The 24,511-nt window shown below is 41.0% G+C and overlaps 1 protein-coding gene and 2 non-coding genes across 9 annotated transcripts in view; 2 read left to right on the top strand and 1 right to left on the bottom strand.

Annotated features, from left to right (window-relative positions):
• Positions 1-24,511, top strand: part of MACROD2 (mono-ADP ribosylhydrolase 2) — a 2,104,525-nt gene that overhangs the window by 1,049,522 nt on the left and 1,030,492 nt on the right. The window lies entirely within an intron of this gene.
• LOC129474993 (U6 spliceosomal RNA) lies at positions 12,867-12,973 on the bottom strand. Its single transcript, XR_008654728.1, has one exon. It is a non-coding gene; the product is annotated as a U6 spliceosomal RNA (small nuclear RNA).
• Positions 14,149-14,260, top strand: LOC129474989 (U6 spliceosomal RNA). Its single transcript, XR_008654726.1, has one exon. It is a non-coding gene; the product is annotated as a U6 spliceosomal RNA (small nuclear RNA).

Raw genomic sequence — 24,511 nt, 5'->3', positions numbered from 1 at the left:
TTGTTTTGTTTTGAAATGAGCATCAGTGAATCTAGTGCTATATCTGCCAATGCCTTGCTCGTATCAGGAGCTCTTAGAAAAAGTTCACACCTAACAGCACTATGAGTTGGAAGTGCCTATTTTAGATGTGTTTCTCCCATGTTTTTCCTCCAAAATCACTCAGTGAACCTGGCTTTACTTGACTTATTTTGGAGTGACATCCTCAAAGCATGCTGAGGACTGCAACTACCAAATATAAAGCTGGAAAGGAGTGATGCTGCCTGATGCTAGTGACAAGTTGTTCCTTGTGTGGCAGACAGATCCAAAATGGATTAATGTTCAAGCCAAGCCCTTTCACCTCTACTCTCTGGTGAGAAGTGACAGAGAAGAATGTGTGGCTTGTCCATGGACCTCCTGACTCTTCTGCCACTTTTGAGTTGACACCACTTTCTGATCTGAGACAGTTTGTCACTTAGGGTCAGTAGTTTTGCCATTCAGTGAAGTTGTGCAATGGATTTCCTCTGTGGTGGGAGGAAGAGCGGGAAAGAGAGAAGGAAAGAGAGAGGGATTAGGGTGGGGTAAGAAATAGAGAGAGAGAGAGAGTGAGAGAAGGAGTATCTCTTTTACTAAATGTCATCTTTGCCTTTTTAATTGGTATTTTTAGATCATAATAACTTTCCTGTATTAATAGCTAAACCCTGTCCTTATTATCCATTCAGTGTGTATGATATGCCCATACCTGTGAGGCTCAGTGATGGGAAATGACACAGTACTCTTTGTTCCCCAAAGTTCTTTTTGCCACTTTTCCTGGCCATGGTCTCATCAAAGCATTTGGAAAATGTGCAGCTGTGGTCTTCCAGGAGGGGACAGATATTGTACTCATCGAGTCGGTACCTGGTGTCTCCACTCTCTCATGACTTAGCCCTTCACCTCTCTCTCCATCCAGCCATGTGGTTTGTGTTGAATTAACTGTCCTTGCTGCAGGATGAGGCCCTAATGTGTTTAAGCTAATCACGATTTCCTATCCCTTGGGTCATGGTGTTTAGCTCAGGGTTGGTCATGTGTTTTTAGCAAGGGAGTCTCAGGGCTTTTTGTGGCCTTTCCAACTCTGGCCTCTACCTCTTGTTATGAATGAAGATGCATTGAGCACCACGTGCTCTTGGCACTCATGTTATGACCAGAAGACAACAACATCAGGCAGATACAGCAGAAGTCAGAGAGGGGAGACGCAAACAAATAGGGTGTTTTGGTTGTTCCCTGTAGCCCATGCTACCCCTGGACGTTTCAGTTATATGTGATAGTAAATTCCTTTTATTAAAGGCTGTTTGATGGGTTTTTCTTATCTGTCACCCGGATGAACACCAAACGGTCACAAAAACCTGACTGAATTTCAAAATACTTTGTCATTAATTCTTAATTGGTGGTGGGAACTAACCAAAGAAAACACCAATTATGGCAAACCATCGTGAACAGTGAAAGTTTGACACTAACAATAATACATAAGACCTGAAAGGTAAGACCACTGAAGTTTTGCATCAAATCAGCCAGATTTCTCCCTTTCTCTGAACTGAAGAAAAATAGTCTGCATCATGGCTGTTTGTTTTAACTTAAAAAGTGTGAGGAAATGAGCATCCAGCCCCAAGCTACAGTTAACAGCTCGTTCAAGCAAATTACCTAGAACAAAAGAAACACCTCTGACATAATGTGGGGGTTCAAGCATGAAAATAATAGGGTGCTCAGCAAAGTCCCAGAACCCCTGTAACAAGAGCCTGGTAGTTCTGATAGCATTTGGAGTCGATGGGAAGGAGTACACTTTAAAAATGTGGTGCAGTTGGTGCTGAAGTCTCTTTACTCTTGATTTTTCTTTTCCCTCCTGAATAGGAAAGCAGAGCTAGCTCTGTCGTATTGAGCCAGTTGGTAATGGGCTCTGCCAGGCGTGGAAGAGATAAAAGCCACCACCTGCCTCACCCACGCTCCCCCTACCCCATTTCCCGGTATCCAGTGGTCTCCACAGCTGCTGACAGCCGGTCATTGTTCTACCCCAGGGCTGCCTGGGAGCTCAGCCGTCCCAGTCTCAGAAGCACAATTGCAGTTTGAATGCAGCTCCTGGGTGGGTTTCCTGTGCACCTTGGCCATGACCCCTTGGAGGGCTGTATGCCTGCAAGTTGAGCAGAGTCTGATCATACATGGCTTAAGTACCTGCCATGTGCCAGGGCCTATGAAGAGGAGAACACAAACCAGCGTTACAGGGAGGGAAAAAGGTTTGAGCAAAAACAAGAGAAGAAAAAGTATGTATAACAACATTTTGGGGGCATCTATTAGTTTTCTGGCTGTCCAGGGTCTACTCATCTTACTTGCTGAGTAGAACCCCTCTTCTCCTCGAGTATTTCTCCCAGGCCTGGCCAGTGAGAGCATTGCATTCCCTCCTGGCAACTGTGATTGGGTCAGAGATGGGCAAACGACTTAGCTCAACGAAGCCCCTGAGCCTCATTGCACAGACCTAGCTTTGAGAAATGAGGGAGATTCTCTTCTTTCTTGCTACTTGAGAGGAGAATTTATAAAGAGGAATAGTCGAAAGTAAGCCTGAAAGAGCATTTTGTGGCGAATATATTCTTGCTTCTTGGGCATGGTAGACACTGTGATAAGCAACTCAGAACCACCCCCCACTTTAGGAATAAAGGACTTGTTCCCCAGCAGCTGGGAGTGAGGCTGGTAGACAGTCCTCAGCTGTCAAGCCCCTTTGAGGATTGCCTCAACTGAAGAGAGCCATCATGCTCAAGGCCATGCCACCTTTTTGGCGTAATCCACATCCAGTGACTGATCAAAGTAGGGGTATAGAGGCTTGACTTTTTTGCTGCAATTCAGGACAACTCTGGAAGGTCAACCCATCCTCAGCGTTCCTTCCAGGGCCAACTGAAACTTCCCTTGAGGTTGCATTGCAGCTCCCTCTGCCCAGTCCTGCTTCTGTCCCATCCCTTCTATGGCAGTAGATCCCAAGAGCCCTCCCTAATAAAGCTCCTGCAGGTTAACCTACCTTCCAGGGAGCCCAACTCACAACACCAAGATAAATTGCTTGTATTTTTTCCTAGCGGTGGAGCTTAGTGACTGAAATGAAGCATGATCACTCTGAGCAGAAGGATGGCAATAAACTGAAGCATGACTTAAGAAGATGATGCAAATCATCACATTCCTCCTGCCTGTAGCTCAGGATCCAAACACCAATGAAAGCCATGGCCATGCACTTCTCCTTTTAGGCCATATGGCATTCAGTGTGCAGTTCACTATTTAACAAACTGACCACTTGTTTTGGTTTTATGCAGGCACAATCTGAAAATCATAGTTCTGCTGTGAACATCAAATACCTTTTAATGATGCTTGACATGAAAACCACCATGTAGTCTTGTATTTTCCCCCTGGTTGTCTGATGTGAAGCATCTTTTAAAGAAAGTTTATGGTAGTTACCTTTATAATGGCATAACTCTTACCAAGTTTAAAATTAAAATGTTATCACAAGTGGCATTTCCCATCCCATTTCAAATGTAGAGCTCGGTGAGAAGTCTCAGGAAATTAAAATATTGCCTTTAAAGCCCTCCTTTTATGGTGATGTGAAGGAAATTGCAGAACACTAGCATTTATCCAACTATCAAGATTTTTTGTAGTCTAAAATATTTGCCAACATATTCCCCATGTGAAATCTATGATATGAAATGATTAAAAACAAACATCATGTGCACTATACGTTGGAGATGCTTTTAATAACTTGGAGTCAGAGTAAACGATCACCAGAGATCAGAGTTAATACGGGTTGAAAGGATGCCCTTAAAGTCATGACAGTGGCCTTGTATTAAGCTTGTGGTTTACATGCTTTTCTCAGTACTGAATCGCTAAAATAAACAGGCGTTCCTCCAGTTAATTGTGTGTGAGTGTATGTGTGCATTGCATATTCACACATTCCATATTGCTTCTGAAACATAATTTTATGTAAATGACTGTAAAAAACAGAAATCTAAGCTACCTCAGTACTGTTATATAATCCGTAACAGATTTGCCAACCCAAAAGCCTAATTCTATCGTAAGACCTAAATTCATATATTTTATAAAATATATTATATTGATGTTATCCATAAGCTTTTTTTGATGCGATTCCACCTTATACAAACCCAGTTTTTATTGTACTCTTTTGTAATAATTTTGTATAATGTGGTCTCTTCAAAAGCGAGACCAGCACCTATTCGTTTTTGAGTCCCACTACATAGCACCATACGGCGTGTTGCGTTGCTACTTGAATCTTTTTAGAATGGATCAGGATGTCCCAAAAATCTTAGAAGCTGTACTAATCTCAACAGTATAAATACTATGTACTTATAACACTATTATATAAATGTTTAATAATGCAAACTTCTTTTACAGTAATTTAGTTTTTGAACTTTTAATATTAATTTTTTCATTTTAGTTTTTTTGTTTTATTTAACATTTGGCTTCTTCAGAGGAACTGCAACCAAACTTTAAATTACAGATTTATTATTCAAGAGTCACAAAATTCTATGAATATAAAAGAAACTTATTTAATTGAACTTTCAAATCATAGTTTCATAAGTTTATACATAACCTTTATACATCTAAAGTTATTAATGCTTAAAACTGTACTGTGATTTTTGAGCACCCCAGAAGTCTGGTTGTTAATTTTTTTTCTACATTTTTAATCTCCTATGTGTTTTTTTGGTAGTACCCCCAGCACACAATTTTCCCAGTAAGTACAAGCACGTAAAATACAATTTCCTTGCCAGTTAATGTTCCATACACTCTAATTGTGAAAGCCACTGTATTTAGTGACAAATTTAATCTTCAATACTTGGAAGAAGGCAACATGGGTTAAGATTAAAAAAGAGGACATAATTGTTGAGTTCTAGGTATCTTCACGTTTTTAAAACAAAGGTTCTGGAACTGATGTTCACGAAACAGGTCAGCCCCTCACTGAACCAGTTCTGTTGTGTTGATAAATTTCTTGTTAGAAGTACGGCAGGAAGTAAAGCAAAATGACTACAGAAAAACATGTGCTTTAGCAGCAAGATGGTTATTTGAGCATATAGTTTTCCTCTTGGGTGTCCTTGAATAGGCCTATGTTGAGTTGAAGGGAGCCAAGATCATAAACCAGACGTAAAGAGCTCTAAGCACAGGTTTAGAAAACGGAAGCTTCTTGGAACCATTTTCTATTTGGCAGAAACAAACCCTGACTCAGGCTTTTCATTTTTCCACATAAGTACACTGAATTCTCTTCCTCATCCAAGGTGTGGATCTTTCTGGAAAAACCTCTAGCTGAAGTTTTTTTACATCTGCAAGAATTAAAGGTCACAGACTCTTGTTTCTAGACCACAAGGACAGTTCACTTTCTGGGTGTTAATGAAAATCCTTCTATCTTGAATACTTCATGAGAATACTTAGAGTATTATAACAGTCATGAAAAGAAAGATGCAAATACAATCACATGTTATGGGTGGAGGGCAGCAGGGTGCGGTGTATCACTTCTCGGTCTAGATGACACTTCAAAGTCCCTTCTTTCTTTCTGAAACTGTCCCGGGCTTCAGACTGCTGACTCTCCTTTGCTGTTCTGAGCTGCTACAGTCAATCCTGATATGGTTTGGATGTTTGTCCCCTCCAAATCTCATGTTGGAATGTGATGGCAATGTTAGAGGTAGAGCCTAGTCGGAGGAGTTTGGGACACTGGGGCAGATCCCTCAAGATGGCTTGGTACCCTCCCCACAGTAATGAGTGGGTTTTTGCTCTATTCCTTCACACAAGAGTTGGTTGTTTAAAAGAGCCTGGTACTTCCCCCCTTTCTCTCTCTTGCTTCCTCTCTTGCCATGTGTATTAGTTTGTTTTCATGCTGCTGATAAAGACATACCCAAAACTGGGAACGAAGAAAGGTTTAATTGGACTTACAGTTCCATATGACTGGGGAGGCCTCAGAATAATGGTGGGAGGCAGAAGGCTTGTCTTACATGGTAGCGGCAAGGGAAAATGAGGAAGAAGCAAAAGTGGAAACCCCTGATAAACCCATCAGATCTTGTGAGACTTATTCACTACCATGAGAATAGCACAAAAAAGACCAGCTCCCATGATTCAATTATCTCCTCCTGGGTCCCTCCCACAACACGTGGGAATTCTGGGAGATACGATTCAAGTTGAGATTCTGGTGGGGTTACAGCCAAACCGTATCGTGCTGCCCCTGGCCCCTCCGAATCTCATGTCCTCACATTTCAAAACCAATCATGCCTTCCCAGCAGTCCTCCAAAGTCTTAGCTCATTTCAGCATTAACCCAAAAGTCCACAATCCACAGTCTCATCTGAGACAAGGCAAGTCCCTTCTGCCTATGAGCCTGTAAAAATCAGAATCTAGCAAATCCTAGATTCAATGGGAGTACAGGTATTGGGCAAATACAGTCATTCCAAATGGGAGAAATTGGCCAAAACAAAGGGGTTACAGGGCTCATGCAAGTCTGAAATCCAGTGGGGCAGTCAAATCTTAAAGCTCCAAAATGATCTCCTTTGACTCCATATCTCACATCCAGGTAATGCTGATGCAAGAGGTGGGTTCCCAAAGCCTTGGGCAGCTCCGCCCCTGTGGCTTTGCAGGGTACAGCCTTCTTTCTGGCTGCTTTCACGGGCTGGCATTGAGTGTCTGTGGCTTTTCCAGGTACACAGTGCAAGCTGTCAGTGGATCTGCCATTCTGGGATCTGGAGGATGGTAGTCCTCTTCTCACAGCTCCACTAGGTGGTACCCCAGTAGGGACTCTGTGTTGGGGCTCCAACCCCACATTTGCCTTCTGCACTGCCCTAGCAGAGGTTCTCCATGAGGGCATCACCCCTGCAGCAAACTTATTACTGGGCATCCAGGCATTTCCATATATCTTCTGAAATATAGGAGGAGGCTCCCAAACCTCAATTCTAGACTTCTGTGCACCTGCAGGCTCAACACCATGTGGAAGCTGCCAAAGCTTGGGGCTTCCACCCTCTGAAGCCAAAGCCCAAGCTTTATGTTGGCCCCTTTCAGCCATAGCTGGAGCAGCTGGGACACAGGGCACCAAGTCCCTAGGGTGCACACAGCATGGGGACCCTGGACCCAGTGCATGAAACCACTTTTTCCTCCTTGGCCTCTGGGCCTGTGATGGGAGGGGCTGCTGGGAAGTTCTCTGACATGGCCTGGAGACATTTTCCTAGTGGTCTTGGGAAATAATATTAGGCTCCTTACTACTTATGCAAATTTCTGCAGCTGCCTTGAATTTCTCCCCAGAAAATGGCTTTTCCTTTTCTATCAAATAGTCAGGCTGCAACTTTTCCCAAACTTTTATGCTCTGCTTCCCTTATAAAACTGAATGCGTTTAATAGTACTCAAGTTACCTCTTGAATGCTTTGCTGCTTAGAAATTTCTCCCGCCAGGTACCCTAAATTATCTCTCAAGTTCAAAGTTCCACAAATCTTTAGGGTAGGGGCAAAATGCTGCCAGACTCTGCCAAAACATAACAAGAGTCACCTTTGCTCTAGGTCCCAATAAGTTCCTCATCTCCATCTGAGATCACCTCAGCCTGAATTTTATTATCCACATTCCTCTCAGCATTTTGGGCAAAGCCATTCAACAAGTCTCTAGGAAGTTCCAAACTTTCCTACATTTTCCCTTCTTCTTCTGAGCCCTCCAAACTGTTCCAGCCTCTGCCTGTTATCCATTTCCAAAGATCTTTGAGTATCTTTTTAGCAGCACCCCACTATACTGGTACCAATTTACTGGATTAGTCAGGGTTCTCTTAGAGGGACAGAATTAATAGGAGATATATATATCTCCTATTAATATATAGGAGATATATATATCTCCTATTAATATATAGGAGATATATATATCTCCTATTAATATATAGGAGATATATATATCTCCTATTAATATATAGGAGATATATATATCTCCTATTGTGTATATAGGATATACATATATATATATGTATATCCTATTGTGTATATAGGATATACATATATATATATGTATATCCTATTGTGTATATAGGATATACATATATAGAGAGAGAGAGAGCTCTAAGCACAGGTTTAGAATATCTATATCCTAAAGGGCTAGGCCCTTCTCTCCTTTTCATGTTTTTCTGCCTGCTTTATATTCGCTGGAAGCTGATTAGATGGTACACACCAGATTAAGGGTGGATCTGCCTTCCCCAGCCCACTGACTCAAATGTTCATCTCTTTTGGCAACACCCACACAGACACACCCAGGATAAATACTTTGTATCCCTCAATCCAATCAAGTTGACACTCAGTATTAACCATCACACCATGTGACATGCCTGTTCCTCCTTTGCTTTCTACCATGAGTAAAAGCTTCCCGAGGCATCCCTTGAAGCTGAGCAGATGCTGGTGTCATGCTTGTACAGCCTGCAGAATCACTGGCCAAATTTAACCTCTTTTCTTTATCAATTACCCAGTCTCAAGTATTCTTTATAGCAACACAAAACAGACTAATACAGACACCTTGCTGGGTTTGCTCTCCTATAAGCCATGAGGTGTAATGGGACTGTTATTCCAGTTTTCCCTTCTGCCTCTGAACAAACACACACACGCGCGCGTGTGCGTGCACACACACACACGCACACACAGAGTTTTCTTGGAAAGAAGAAAGGAAGAAAACATTTAATGCTCATTAGGACCTAAAGCTTTACAACTACACAAAGTTATGAGCTTTTATTGTGTAACAACGTTATATCATTTAGCCATTGAAATAACCCCTTTTATAAGTCAAAAACAAACCAAAACAAAACTTAAAACCCCAAAATGCAAAGAGGATGAGCAATTGTTTGTAGTCCAGAAGCTGGTGGGTGGCAGGTTAGTCTAACTACAAAGCCTTTTTCCACTACACCCCTGCTGACCTACATGAGAAGCAGAGAGATGATGACAAAAAAATAGAGATTTCTATATTTACCAAAGCCTGGAAAAGTTGGTACCACTTATGGCCTCCTTTTCTAGATTCTTGACTAACAGACAGCTTTCCATTTTTAATGTCCAAGGGTGGAGTTCTTTAAACCTTTTCGTTACTTCATAGTCCAGATCATACTAACTGCATCTTCTAGAATGTAATAATACAGTTAGATGAGGGTATATTACTAATAAAAGAAAAAAATGAAGGAGAGAAGAAGAAAAACAGTTAGAGACCATTTGATTATTCTTGAGTAGGACTGACAAACACTTTCTGTAAAGGGCCAAGAATAAGTATTTTAGTTTTTGTGTACGAAGAGGTAAAATTGAGGATATTGTGTAGGTACTGATATAGAAAGAGAGAAAACAAATTTTTACAAACATTTTATTGATGAAATTAAACATAATAATTGATTACTTAAAATATTAACTAGTAAATAAGAAAATTTATTCTACTAATGAATAGGATGAAATCATTTTTGCGTGGGTAACTTTTTTTTTTTAATTATTTTATTTTAGATACAGGGGGTACATGTGCTTGTTTGTTACATGGTATATTGCATACCAGTAAAGATTGGGCTTCTAACATGCCCATTACTCAAATGGTGAATACGATACCCGATAGATAATTTTTCAACACTTTTCCCCCTCCAACCTCCCTCTTTTGGAGTCCCCAGTGTCTATTACTTCTATCTTTATGTCCATATGTATCCACTGTTTAGCTGCCACTTATAAGTAAGAACATGCAGTATCTGTTTTTCCGTTTCTGAGTTAGTTCACTTAGGATTATGGCATCCAGCTCTATATTGTTGCAAAGGACATAATTTCTTTCTTTTTTGTGGCTGCAGAAATGCAATCTTAAGTGCAAAACTGGATAGGTTTTGACAAGCAGATACACACATATAACCAATAACCAATCAAGATTATCATCCTGGGGCTTGGCACAGTGGCTCAGCCTATAATCCCAACACTTTGGCAGGCCGAGGCAGGAGGATCACTTGAGCCCAGGAGTTTGTGACCAGCCTGGGCAATATAGTGAGATCTCATCTCTACAAAAAAATTTTTATAAAAAGATTAGCCAGGTGTGGTGGCTTGTACCTGTAGTCCCAGGTACCCAGGAGGCTGAGATGAGAGGATTGATTGAACCTGTGTCGAGGCTATAGTGAGCCAGGATTGTATCACTGCACTCCAGCCTGGGTGACAGAGTGAGACCCTGTCTTGGGAAGAAAAAAAGGGGGGTATCACCCTGGAAATTTCCCTAGAGCACCTTTCCAATCAAGCCTCACCCCTGTAGGCAACCACTTACTCCATCAGCATAGGTTAGTTTTGCCTTTCACATTATAAAATTTCACATAAATAGGATCAAACAGTATTTCTTCCCTTGCATCTGGCTTCTTTTGATCAATATAATGTTTCTGATATTCAGTCATCTTTCAGATTGTATCAGTAGATCATTTTTAAGTCGCTTATAGTATTCTGTCACATGACTGTATCACATATATATTTTTAATCCATTCTCCTTCTGATTGATATTTCCATTGCTTTCAGTTTGAGGCTATTACGAATAAAACTGCTACAAACACTCTTGTGCAAGTCTTTTTGTGAGCACATGTATTCACTTCTCTGAATAAATACTAGGAGTCAAATGAGTTAGGCCACAGAGTATACAACATTTAACTGCCAAACAGGTTTCCAAAGTCCTTTCGCCATTTTACACTATGCCAGTTATGTATGATAATTAATTTTAGCCTTGTTATATTAATTTGCATTTTTCTAATAACTAATGATGCTGCACACCTTCTTCCTGTGATTACATACATGAATATATCTTCTCTGGTGAAGTGTCATTCAAGTCATTTTAAAAATTGGGTTGTTGTATTTTTAAGCAGTAGAATTTATTTATTTGGATGTAAGTCCTTTGTCAGATATATATATTTTGAATATTTTATCTCAATCTCTGCCTTGACGTTTTTCTTGCAATATATTTTGGTAAGCATCTTTTAATTTTAATGAAGCCCTATTTATCAATTTTTTTCTTTTAGGGTTAGTGCTTTGTGCCCTCTGTAATAAATTGTCTTTTAATTTGTTCTTTAGCTTAAAAAATTAATAGTTAATGAATAAGAATGTATTTCTACTGTAAAGAAAAATTCAGTAAGGTATTTTGTGAATAAATTTTAGATCAAACATGTATTATACCTTAAAGTTTGCACCATTTCATTGTTTTAAAGTTTTAAACACAAAGATTCAAAGTAGTCACAAAGAATAGCAGAATTAATTTAATTTCTATTTCTTTGCCTTTACAATAACTGTGCTATTGTTTATTTTGAATCTATTACTTAAACAAAGGATTATGTAGTATTATCACATGGGTTAGAGATTCGAACTAAATCTGAAGAAAACTCAAACTATTTCTTTTTTTTTTTTTAAAGGCAAGTTTCTTTATTTTAATTTTAATTTTAATTTCAGGGGTACAAGTGCAGGTTTGTTACATAGATAAACTTGTGTCCTGGGGGGTTTGTTGTACAGATGATTTCATCATCCAGGTATTTTTTTTTTTTCTTCTTTTTTTTTTTTCTTCTTTTTTTTTTTTTAATTATACTTTAGGTTTTAGGGTACATGTGCACAATGTGCAGGTTTGTTACATATGTATCCATGTGCCATGTTGATTTCCTGCACCCATTAACTCGTCATTTAGCATTAGGTATATCTCCTAATGCTGCCCCTCCCCCCTCCCCCCACCCCACAACAGTCCCCGGAGTGTGATGTTCCCCTTCCTGTGTCCATGAGATCTCATTGTTCAATTCTTGGGTGGGTAACATTTTGCTTGTTGTTCAAAATTAGTTTTCCCTGCCATCAAATTGATCATAAATGCGTATTGATACAAAGCATTCTTAGCATCTGGGTTATACTGAAAGAGATGGGAGGCTGGATTTGACCTGCCGGCTGTAGTTTGCCTAATTCTGCTGCAAAATCTCATGTGGATATTCACATCTCATGGAATCTAGGAGAAGCCACTACTGTGTTCTCTTGATTTCCCAAGTCCTCACCTGAAAGGTCATCTTAAGGAAGGACTTATCAAAGTTTTTTCCTGGGATACTTCTATCTATACTTTAAGGATTATAGATAAATGGCTTGAGACACTAGGAGAGAGGAGTTAGAAGCTGTCTCAGTGAAATTTCTATAAGATCTATCTGAAAAACATTATATGAATTTTGAAAATTACTCTATGTTGTGATCATATTTGTTTCCTGAAGGCTGTGTCTTAAATAAAACCAAAGTCAAAAGAAGATTCACCGTATTGCTAAGTAAAGGAAGCCAGTTTTAAAAGGCTACATATTGTCTGATACCAACTGCAGTCATGAGCCACTTAATAATAGAGATATGTTCTGAGAAATACGTTGTTAGGCAATTTCGTCATCATGTGAACATCATAGAGTGATTTATGCAAACCTACATGGTATAGCCTACTACACACCTAGGCTGTATTGGTATAGTCTATTGCTCCTATGCTACAAACTTGTACATGTTACTGTACTGAGTAGTGTGGGCACATACAACACAATGCTAAGGATTTGTGTATCTAAACATGTGTAAACTTAGAAAATATCCAGTAAAAATACAGTATTATAATCTTATAAGACTACCGTTGTGATATATGTAGCCTGATGTTGATGGAAGTGGTGTAATGTGGTGTATGACTCTATCTGACACTCTGGAAAAGGAAAAACTATAGGAGACTATATACACTATATATGTATACACATAGCCTTCTATATATATACATATATGTGTATATGTATATGTATATAGTCTTCTATATATACACATATATGTATATATGCATATACATATACATAGGAGACTATATGCACACATATATGTATACATATATGCATATATGTATATATATGTGTATTTTTCTCATGGAATGCTTCACAAATTTCCATGTCATCCATGCACAGAGGCCATGCTAATATACTCTGTATCATTCCAATTTTAGTATATGTGTTGCCAAAGCAAGCACTAGAGACAATAAAAATACCAGAAGTTGCTAGGCATTGGGCAGGGAAAGAGATGGCTGGGTGGAACTAATAGTAGTGAACTATTCTGTATGATACTGTAATGGTTGATACATGTCATTATGCTTTTGACAAAACTCATAGAGCTATGTAACATGAAGAGTGAACCCTAACATAAACTGTGGACTTTAGTTAATAATGATATATCAATACTGGTTCAGTAACAAATGTACCACACCAATGCAAGATGCTAATAATAGAGGAAACTGAGAAAGAGGGGAGAGGAGTGTATGGGAACTCTCTGTACTTTCAGCTCAATTTTTCTGTAAGCCAAAAACTGCTCAAAAATATCGATTAAAAAAATACATATATTTATGTGCCTATACATCTGCTACTGTGCATGCAAACAAGCAAAGTTAGCAGGAATAACTGTTGCATTATGTAATCCTTTCTAATATTTTTTGGTGTCTATTTTATTTATTAGTAAAGAATTACCTTGAGTATGGTGAGTGTTAGCAGTTATGAAGCTATTATTATTTGTTGCTGTATACAACATTGGTTGTATCCCTATGTTACACAAACATGACAGATATTTTAGCTAATTAACCTATAATTGCAGGGTTCCTACCAGTGTAGGCAACTGCACATTAAATACCAGTTCACAGTCTGCAGTATTTAGGATCTAATGGCGGAAAAGCTCCACTTCATGGCTCTTTTCATTGTTCCCGGTAATATTATTTGACGTTTTTATTGGTGGTAGACTTTCATTTTGTATCATTAAAGTTGGATAGAACATATTTTATGGAATTTTACTTGAAAGAGACTATTTGAAGCAGAATAGTCTATACAATTTATGAACATGACTTAGAAATCTTGTATTCATGTGACAGTCTCATTCACATTTAATCTTTACATCAGACATTCACAACAGAATTTTAGAGCATTATTGCACACACTGCTGATATATTCTAAAGAAGACAAGATGACCTGGTTCTCCACAATGATGAGTAAGCAGCAATTAACTCTTCTCATTACATAGCTTTATGAGTTTTGCCAAATGCATAATGACATGTATCCACCATTACAGTATCATACAGAATAGTTCACTACTATTAGTTCCACCCAGCCATCTCTTCCTCTGCCCAACGCGTGGCAACTTCTGATATTTATATGGTCTCTAGTGCTTACTTTGGCAACACATACACTAAAATTGGAACGATACAGAGAATATTAGCATGTCCTCTGTGCAGGGATGACACAGAAATTTGTGAAGCATTCCGTAAAAAATTATATATATTCTCTGTAGTTTTTTCTTTTCCAGAGTGTCATGTAGAGTCCTGCACCACAATTCTATACCTGTGTTGCAGTTACTTTTACAAGACCTTGGAAGATGTGTACTGACCACATGCCCAGATCAGGCTTCAGTTCCCTCAGGTACATTCCAGTCTCATGATGCCATCATTTGCTAGAAAGTGGCACAGAGTATTAAGAAGGCAGCTCTAGAAGAAAAAGCCTTGGGCCAGAATCCCAAGAGACACTTAGAACCTCTATAACTGGAAATATAAGATCATTCAAATACTTTTGAGTTTTAAATGGGCATTTATGTCTTCAGAAAACTCTGAGAGGCTTACTTGAGCCATCATTCGTAGACCCCCCTATGGAGAAGGGTCAGGAGCTACATATACTCCAGCCCTCACTCTTGGCTCTTAGATATGTCTTCCCAGAGAGGGCATGCTTTCCTAATCACGTAGAAGCAGCACGGGCTAGGCTAGCATCACCCCCTGTTGATGACCCAAGGTATTAGACTATTCTCACACTGCTAATAAAGACACACTCGAGACTGGGCAATTTATAATGGACTAACAGTTCCACATGGCTGAGGAGGCCTCACAATCAAGGCAAAGGAGAAGCAAAGGCATGTCTTACATGGCGGCGGGCAAGAGGGTGTGTGCAGGAGAATTCCCCTTTAGAAAACCATCAGATCTCGTGAAACATATTCACCATCAAGAAAACAGCATGGGAAAGACCTGTCCCCGTGATTCAGTTACTTCCCATAGATTCCTTCCTATGACATGTGGGACTTCTGGGGGCTGAAATTCAAGACGAGATTTGGGTGGGAACACAGCCAAACCATATCACTCAAGGAACACGTCAATGATCACTTCTCACATATTTTCACTGGAGCACACAGACTGAACTCCATGAACTGTGGTGTCTTCATTGGTCAAATGGGGATAAATGTACTACCACCTTGGAAGCCTCCTGTGAGGATTAACTGATTTAACATGTGAGTGTTCAATAAGTATAAGCAGGTCCTATCCTACTTATAGCCTAGAATTTTCACAATGATTAAAGAAGCATGTAAACTGGACCTCATAGGTCCTCAATAGTGGATACATTTATTGCTGATAAAATTTAATTAGATTTATTTCTCCCACCCTACATCATTCTGGTCCAAAGAGCAGGAACTCTGTAGAACTAAGTTTAGTACCAAAAGAGATATATTGAAGGTATGCCATATTCTAGGCATTAAAAAATACTACTCTTCATGACTTAATCCTTAAAATTTCTCTTTGAGGTTACTATTTTATAGTCTCCATCCAGATGAGAGAATTAAGCAGCTTTAAAATCATGAATTTTAACAGGAAGGAGAAGAAGGAAGAAGGAGAAGAAGAAAAAAAGAGGAGGAAGAAGAGGAAGGGGAAGCAGAATGAAATTAATATGTATTCTTAGAGTAACCTGTTAATCTAAATTAATTTGGTTTATTTGAGTATATACCTAATTTTTGAGTGATTTGTAGGGTTTCAAATGGTGTTAGCAAATCAGTAGATGTTTAATATAAACATCATAATAAAAAACATTTGTTAAAACATATGGGAATTTTTAAGTGATACTCTATATTGCATTTTATATTAATATTATATTTTTAAAATAAATTTGTAATGTTCAAAAACATATTTTTCTCTAAACAAATGAATAATACAAAGTTAACTTCTTTATAATTCTATACATATCCTGTGGTTACTATAGATTACCACTGATACAAAAAATTTTTTCCGTGCTACTATTTAATACAAGAATTGGAACAGACTATTGATCTAGTTTTAACAGATTTAGTGTTGTAGGTATTTTGTTGAAAAATGATTTCCATCGATCAAGAGATTGCTTTTTCCTCAAGAGAAATGAGCGCCTGTCTAAGGTACCAACCTCCTCATAAATAGAATTTGTAGGGAGTTCTTATTTTCCCCCCACGAGGATGGCATACAGGTTTAAATCACGATTCTTTACCAAAAGAAGGTTTCTCACCATTAGTTAAACACAAAACACTCAGAACATGACATCCTGAGTTTTCAAGTGTGGTGACTTTCCAATGTTGGTTTTTTTGTTTGTTTGTTTACACACTTGGGAATTTTAAGAAAAATATAACTACATGAAGACTATTTTTTCACAGTGGGGGTATTATTTTCACAATAAAAAATTATCCGTATTATTTCATCTTAGAAAATTTGAGAATTACGTTTTATAATTTTTATTGTATATCAGTTTAAAAATTCTTGCTAATGGGGGAGAGAGATGGGGTTGTGTGTGTATGTTCAATGAATCAGTACAAGCTTCCAATATTATCAGTCTAAGTCTTGGGTGGTGTCTACCTCCTTGCTTCAGAAGAGGCAGCTCTGATGGTCTCCTCAAGTTCCTTGGCCAGACCCGGAAGCCTGGGCAGTGTCACCTTCCTAAATAGGTCTGTTCTCAAGAATTAACTTGCTGCTTAGTGCGACAAATAGGAAAACGAAAAAAAGGGGGTGGGGGAGGACACAGATGAAAATTCTCTACCTCTCTACCTACTCCTTTCACCATCCTCAGGGGCTCCTGATACACCAGCCAATAGATCTACACTATCATTTCTGATAGTTTTAATAACCCAAATGGGCTGAATTATCTATTCCAAAGATCTGTACAGTGGGGTTTCTCAATTTCTGCACTATGGACATTTTGGGCTGGATAATTCTTTGGTCTGGAGTAGGGAGGGGCTAGGGTGCTGTCCTGGGCATTGTGGGATGTTTAGCGGCATCCCTGGCCTCTACCCACCAGATGCCATTGGCACCTCCCAACCAAAACTATGCCCAGATCTTGCCAAATGTCCTCCTGGGGTAGGGGAAAAAATTAATCCCCCTCAACCCATTGAGAGCCACTCCTTATATGGTAATGCATTAGTGAGAGACAGAAAAAAGGAAAGCCTGGATCATGAAGATAAATCCTGTGGTGCAACTGTCTAGTGGGATACATTTGCATGCTCTGTTTGTATGTTCCTCTGTTATAAGGAATTAAGCCTTAAAAGAAGAGTGTGCAACTAAAATATTACTACCTAGCTGACAAAGATTTTATAACTCTGAAGTTACACTGTGATAGACTAGTATTTCCCGAACAGTTCTCTGAAAACAAAAGCTTCCCTGGTCTCTTTCCTCTGAATATACACGAACATACTAAAGGTCTTTGAGTGTCCAGTGGTAAATAAAAGGCATTTACCATTGTTTAAGGTTAAACAAAGTTCTTTAAGGAAATAAGATTCTTTTCTAATACCCATTCAAACCCTTTTGTTTTCAACAATTCATAAAGTTGATGAATACCATATAAACTATTCCCTCAAAATGTAAGGATTTCTAGCTATTCTCTTATCATAGATTTCCACACTAATTTAAAATATTTACACTAGCATCTTGTTACTAGAGTCAGATTTCATTGGGACTCAGAATTTTACTTGAGAATAATGTTTTGTGTTTGTAAATGATATAATTATATATATATATATTTTTTTTTATTTTTACTATCTATTCCTATTCAAGAGCCATGAGTAGATTTATGGGCTTAGTTAATTCATATGACTCTTAATCAATGGATCATTTGCCTGCATCCAAATGTGCTTCTGAGTATTTACTTATTTATGTATTTTATTATTTTTATTATTTATTATTTATTTTATTATTATTGTTAGCGTTTCTAAATACACCCAGGGAACTCTGCCGATTGCTGAAGGAGCTTTGGAGATATCAATAAAAGAAAATGATCTAGCACAATTGCATGGGCCTGACCAATAAGAACGTGCCAGTACGCGTTCAGAGCCAAGCTCATCAGCTTGCCAGGGCACTCAGTCTGGAGGCAGTCTGGCCTACACAGAGGCTGATGTCTTAGTGGAAATCAGGCTCAGAGTCAAGTGCAGCGCAAAGAGCCAGGGAGAATGTTCTCCTGCAAGTTCATCTTTACATGATAATAACAAGACTTAATTAAAAATCACTGGTATTTTCTCTATTTGTTTCCTAGGCAGAAAGCTCAAATACCAGACTGTCTGGTTCCAAATTGAACACCTGGCAACCCTAATGATTTGGTTTACACAGTGATTTATATTGTGTGGCAGATTCAGAAATGTGGCGTCAGTGGGGGTAGGAGTGGGAGAACGCAGAAAGATTCAGGAGAAAAAGATCTGTCCTTTCATCTTTGTGTGTTTAATTGGGTTAAAAAATGTTTCTCAGGAAGAGGAAATGTTTTCACCTATTATTCCATTTTATTATAGGCATATCCATCTCTTTGTCTTATTATGTTTCTCCTTTTTGCCTTCAGTGCTAATTTCCGTAGCTTTAACAGACTCTGATGTCTACTGGATTTGATTTTGGTGTTCCTGACATAGGGCTCTGTCCTAAGTCTGTGAAACAGCTACCATGTTTCAATCACTGTGGCAATATGAGTGTGTGGTCTGGAGCCAAATGGCTGTTTGAATTACAGCTCTACTATTTCTCATCTGTGTAGATGAGACACTTAATCTATTTTTGCCTTAATTTACTCAGTCATAAAATGTGGTGGTAGTGATGGTGGTGGTGGGGAAATAATATCTATTTGTGAAAAAAGTTTAGCCTTGGCACAGTGGCTCATGCCTGTAATCCCAGCACTTTTGGAGGCCAAGCTGGGAGGATTGCTGGAGCCCAGGAGTTCAATACCAGCCTGGGCAACAGTGAGACTGTCTCTAATTTAAAAAAAAAAAAATGAAAAAAATGTAATGTGTCGTGAGAGTGAATGGTCTCATCCCTAATATGTGTGGGTTTCAGGATAAGAGTATAAATGGAGCCTGAATACTCTATCTAAATATTTCAAAATTATGAATTACCCCAACAAGTTGCTGAATAAACTATGTGTTGTCTGCCTGCCTTGACAAACATACCTTCAACATTTAAAGGTCTGTGTTTAAATGTAGACTTCTGAGGCTCCTCAGAGTCCCATGTTGGAATGTGGTGGCTTGGGGAAAGTGGACCTTAGCTCTAGGCCTGGTCCTCCTCTCTTCCCAAGCTCTTCTTCACACTGCAAGGGCCTCCCAGATGGTGCGTGAAGATCCTGGCCCATATATTCAGCTACATCCACATCCCTAGCAAAAGGGAGGCTAAGGCCATTCCTCAGGCCTAGGGCACTGCCCCTGGAGGCAAGACCAGTGGAAGATGCCTGGAAAGGCCCTGGAAGTAGCTTCAAGGCCATTTTGATAGAGAATTCTGGGGGCCTGAAAAACCTAGAGCCAAGGGGTGGACCTGGGCTCTGGATAGGCAAGTCCCTTTGATCCAAGGTATCACTGTAGGAGGAAGGGCAGTCAGAGGAGGGCCAGAGCTGAGCCTTCTAATGCACAGGCCCAGAGTGGAGTGAGGAGCAATACTGGGATTAGAAACCCAAATCTACTGAATTAGCAAAGTCCAAGCAAAGTACTGCAAACAAGGTCTGGCATATTACAAGCAACTGATAAGTGTTACTTTTATTATTAAGCACCTACTGGATGTCACCTTTTAGCACTGAGGATGTAACAATGAATAGAAAGTGATCACTGCTCCGGGATCTGTCCCTCTAATGTTAGGCATCTGGACCAACAGTTTGGGCTACCTGCTGTGACAGGGATATGGGAGTTTGTTAGGTGGAGAATAAACGGAAACCCCTACCTCCCTGGAAGGTCAAGGGAAGGTCTTGCGGAGGAAGCCATGGCTGAGCTGAGATGTGAAGGGTGAATATGAGTTTAGCCATCAGATGACTGGTAAAGGTGGACAGTCCAGTCAAAGACAACAACTTACTGGACACATGGAGGTCAGAAAGAGCATGGCATTTAGAATAACTAGAAAAAAAATGTTTGTTTTGTGCAGAGGCAGGGTACTTAGGAGGATGGCAAGTAATGAGGATAGAGAAATGGGCAAGGAAGAACAAGATCGTGAACGGTGAGAGTCATTTCCTTAGGGAGCTTCAGATGTCACGGTGACCTTCCACATAATTCAGCATATCTGCTGCAGAGGTAGCTGAGAAATCAAGATTAGGACTTCAGCTGGACAATGTTGGCCTGCTGGCTCACAGGGCATGGGGAGCAAGTTCACATAAGGCAGTAGGGAAGAGAAGGAAAACGGCACACATCCAGGGAGATTTGAGTGCCAGAATTCCGGAAGGCTTTCTTCCAGAAGGCCCTCAACCTAACTGCCACGCCTCCTCTCCCACTTTTTTATTTAGCTACCTCTTATAGACTCATCCTTCCGAACTTAGATGAAGCATTACACCTCCTCCAGGAATCCCTTCCTAAATTCTCAGTCTAATTCAGAAGACATCCTTTTGTATTTCTGCAGTGTCTCAAAAAGTAGATTGCACGAGACTTATTAATTCATTGGTCAGTTTTCCTAGAAGAGTGGTTTTTAAACTTTATCATGAATTCTCCAGTGACTTGGAGGGCTTGTTGAAACACAGATTTCTGAGGCCTATCCACAGACTTTCTGATGCAGAAGGACTTAGAATTTTCGTATCTAACAACTCCAATGAGGCTGATACTGCTAGTTTAGGGACCACACTTTGAGAACCACTGAGGAAAGAAGTTTCACAAGTCAGAGATTTACAGTGGAGGTACCAAGCTTTTCTCAAGTTAGTTTATCAGAAGCACAAACCATCGCCCTCTACCAATGATTATAATGAAGACCACTTCATTTCAGTTTATGTACAAAAACTCATCTCCACAGTTATGCCAAGTGTATGAAGACAAAGAAACAATATCAGGAAAAGAGGTTTATTTGGTTTTGAATCCTTAGCCCCTTACACAGTGCCTGAAACATATAAAAGGCAGTGAATAAATGCTCATTGACTGATTACATAAAGAGGTAAATGGGAGGCCGAGGCGAGCTGATTACGAGGTCAGGAGATCGAGACCATCCTGGCCAACATGGAGAAATTCCAACTCTACTAAAAATACAAAAATTAGCTGGGTGTGGTGGTGCCTGTCTGTAAACCCAGCTACCCAGGAGGCTGAGGCAGGAGAGTTGCTTGAACCCAGGAGGCGGAGGTTGCAGTGAGCACCACTGCACTCCAGCCTGGTGACAGAGCAAGACTCCATCTCAAAAAAAAAAATTTAAAAAAAGCCTGTTCATATATCTTGGACATTTCAATTTCAGTGTAGTCCAGCAGATTTCTGACTGACCACATCTGCATCTCCATGACTGAGGGTTTTCTAGAACTGTGGAAGGTCCCTTTGCACAAGGCAGGCTGAATGTGCTGGGGAATTAATGTTCTCTAAAGCAGTCCTCAGCCTGGGCAATATGGTGAGACTCTGTCTCTACACAAAAAGTTTTAAAAATTAGCTGGGCATAGTGGTGCATGCCTATAGTCCCAGGTATTCGGAAGATCACTTGAGCTCAGGAGTTTGAGTTGGAGGCTTTGGTGAGCTACTTTTGGGAGTTGGAGAATAACTACTCCTGCTTAATTGCCCTTCGGTAAAATTTGGATGCATGTTTTACACAATGTCCCAGAAAGGCGCAACAGCATTGAGCTCTAGTTGCCCCAGCAGTCACCTGCCCACTTGCATACTATTTTATTGGTATCTTTCTCTCACTACTTGTGCTCAACATCTTTGCTCAGGGCCTGTTTCTAAAGGCATCCAAACTGAAAAGGAGGACAAGGAGCTAAGGATAAAAGATAGATGATAGATAGATAGATAGATAGATAGATAGATAGATAGATAGATAGATAGATAGTCTAGGGAGTATGGCAGAGATTCTAGATAATGCAAATTCAGATGCACCTGTCAAAGTGACAAAAAGAAGATTACAGGCAAAAGTAGCGGCAGCAAAACTGGAGCTGGCTGTGAGTCCCCCATCCCGACTCCTGCAGTTCATGATCTTCATACCAGATCCCAGTGTCACAGGATCTCTAGGATGTTGCTTTTCCAGCCGGAAACCTCTGAGGCTGGTAGCGCCTTTGCCCGAATTTTGCTTGGGCCTGCTGGGCTTGTTCTGCCCACTCCGCCCATCAGGCTGCACTTGGCTCGCGCTACCAGCCCAGATCTCACACCTGCGGAGGGTGAGCTAGGCACGGAGCAGTGAAGGCTATGTGAGGGAGCTCAGGGTCTGGCCACCGTGCACAGCCAGGCTGTGGTGGGGCGGGCAGCTCCAGGTGCCCGCACAGGCTCCAGCTCTATGCGAGGCTCCAGCTGAACCAGGCATACTGCAAATGGCTTCCGCTGTGGACGCCAGGGAACGTGGTGGCACCCAGAAGCTTGGAGACGTCAGGAACCTCAGAGACCCAAAAAGGGTGTTACAGCCCTAGCTCGAGGAGGCCGTAGGTCTGAGCTCCCCAAAGGCCTGCAGCTCTTCTCTCCTCGTTGCTGGCAATGTGGCAAGCGAGGGGTCGTGTTTCAGCCCTGTTTGTGTTACAGCTCTTTCAGTCCTGCCATCTGGTGGGTCTGAGTTCTTGTCTGGCATCCAGGAAGAATGAGGTATGTGGACAACTGGAAGGTGAGCAAAATGGAGAGGCGCTTCCTTGAGTGACACAACAGCTCTCAGGAAACCCATAGTGGGTAGCACCTTTCCGCAGGCAGGTCGTCCTGATAAGCGGCTAGCGTTCAGCAGAGGGGACCCATACTGGGTAGCTCCTTTCCACAGGCAGGTCATCCCGACTAAGTGGAGGAGACCTGAAATGGGTAACCCATTCCCACACCTGTTAGTACCGTCTGTGTTAGTCTGGCAGAGTTCGCGGTGTTTTTATGGGCTCAGAAGGGAGGAAGTGCATGCTGATTGGTCCATGGGTAGCCATAGGCGGGCCTGGAGGGAGCACTATAAATTCTCTCTGGGCCACGGACTCCACCCAGAACTGGCAGCCTGGCTCCCAGGCTTCAGGCTGTCCCTGGCTTGAAGGTGGGGTTTCTCCAGGGACCTTTCTGCCTCCCGCCATCAGCATGCCATCCAGGGCACCCAGGCTGTTCGTGCCCAGGCCCGCACCGAGCTGCCCGCCCCCGCTGGCCTCCCTCCGACGCTCGTGAGTACCCAAAGTCGGGAGGGGTTGAGGCGTCAGGGGGCTGTCATGTCAGCGCTGCCTCAAGTGTGCACACACGCGGCCAGGTGGCAGGAGTGCCTGGGCTTAGCCACAACTTTGCTCTGAAATCAGAGTGGGCACTGGGAGTGAGGAGAGGCCAGAGGGCGGGAGCAGGCACTTCCAACCCTGCAGCGACAGGTGGGCTTCCCAGGCCCCCAGGAGTGCAGGGATTCCTGGGTCCGGAGCTGTGGCTGGGCGACTGCAGCTCCACCTGGGAACTCAGGGCTCCCGTCCCGCCAGCTTGGTAGGGAGTGGGCCTCTGGCCTGCTCCTGGCCCCCGTCGGCCCCGCACGCAGCCCTGGCGCGCCTATCCCTCTGCACCTGGCGTCCTCTTTGCAGCGGACGCTCCAGGTGGGCCATCGCCGCCATCACGAGGTGGCTGCAGCTGGAGGTAATTCTGCAGGCAAATTGCCCAACACAGTAGGATTGGGGCATTCAGGGAACTGAGAGCCAAGAGATCACTTTGAGACTCAAATCCACACTTCACCCTGAACTATCCAGGACACTTAGAGCTGCCCACATTTGCTCAATAATTGGTCAATTTTTGACCGTCACTCTAACCGGAAATGCACATTTAAAAACTGTACCTTCAGCAGCTGCTGTGGAAAGCAGTTTGACAGATCCTCAAAAAGTTAAACAAAGAAATATTACATGATCTACCAATTTCACTTTTTGGCATGTACCTAAAAGAATTTAAAACAGGGACCCAAATAGATACTTGTACACCAATGTTCATAGCAGCATTATTCACAATAGCCAAAAGGTGGAAACACCCCAAATGTCCATCAATAGCTGAATGGATAAGCGAAATGTAGTATATCCATAAGACAGAACATCATTCAGTTTAAAAAGGAATGAAATTCTGTTATATAATATGCCATGGATGAACTTTGAAAACATCATGCTAAGTGCAATAACCCAGACACAAAAGGACAAATGTTGTCTGATTCCACTTATACGAGGTAACCAGAATAGGCAAATTCATAGAGTCAAAAAGTAGATTACAGGTTTCCAGGAGCTGGGACAGGGGAGGATGGGGCGTTATTGTTTAATAGGTATAGAGTTTCAGTAGGGGGGATGAAAATGTTCTGGAAATGGATAGTGGTGATGGTTGCACAAAACCGTGGATGTCATCAACACCACTGAATGGTATGCTTAAAAATGGCTACAATGATAAATTGCAT

Source organism: Symphalangus syndactylus, chromosome 24 (assembly GCF_028878055.3).
Source record: "Symphalangus syndactylus isolate Jambi chromosome 24, NHGRI_mSymSyn1-v2.1_pri, whole genome shotgun sequence".
Lineage (NCBI taxonomy): Eukaryota > Metazoa > Chordata > Mammalia > Primates > Hylobatidae > Symphalangus > Symphalangus syndactylus.
The sequence above is the reverse complement of the archived record's forward strand: the minus strand, read 5'-3'. Positions and strand labels throughout refer to the sequence as shown.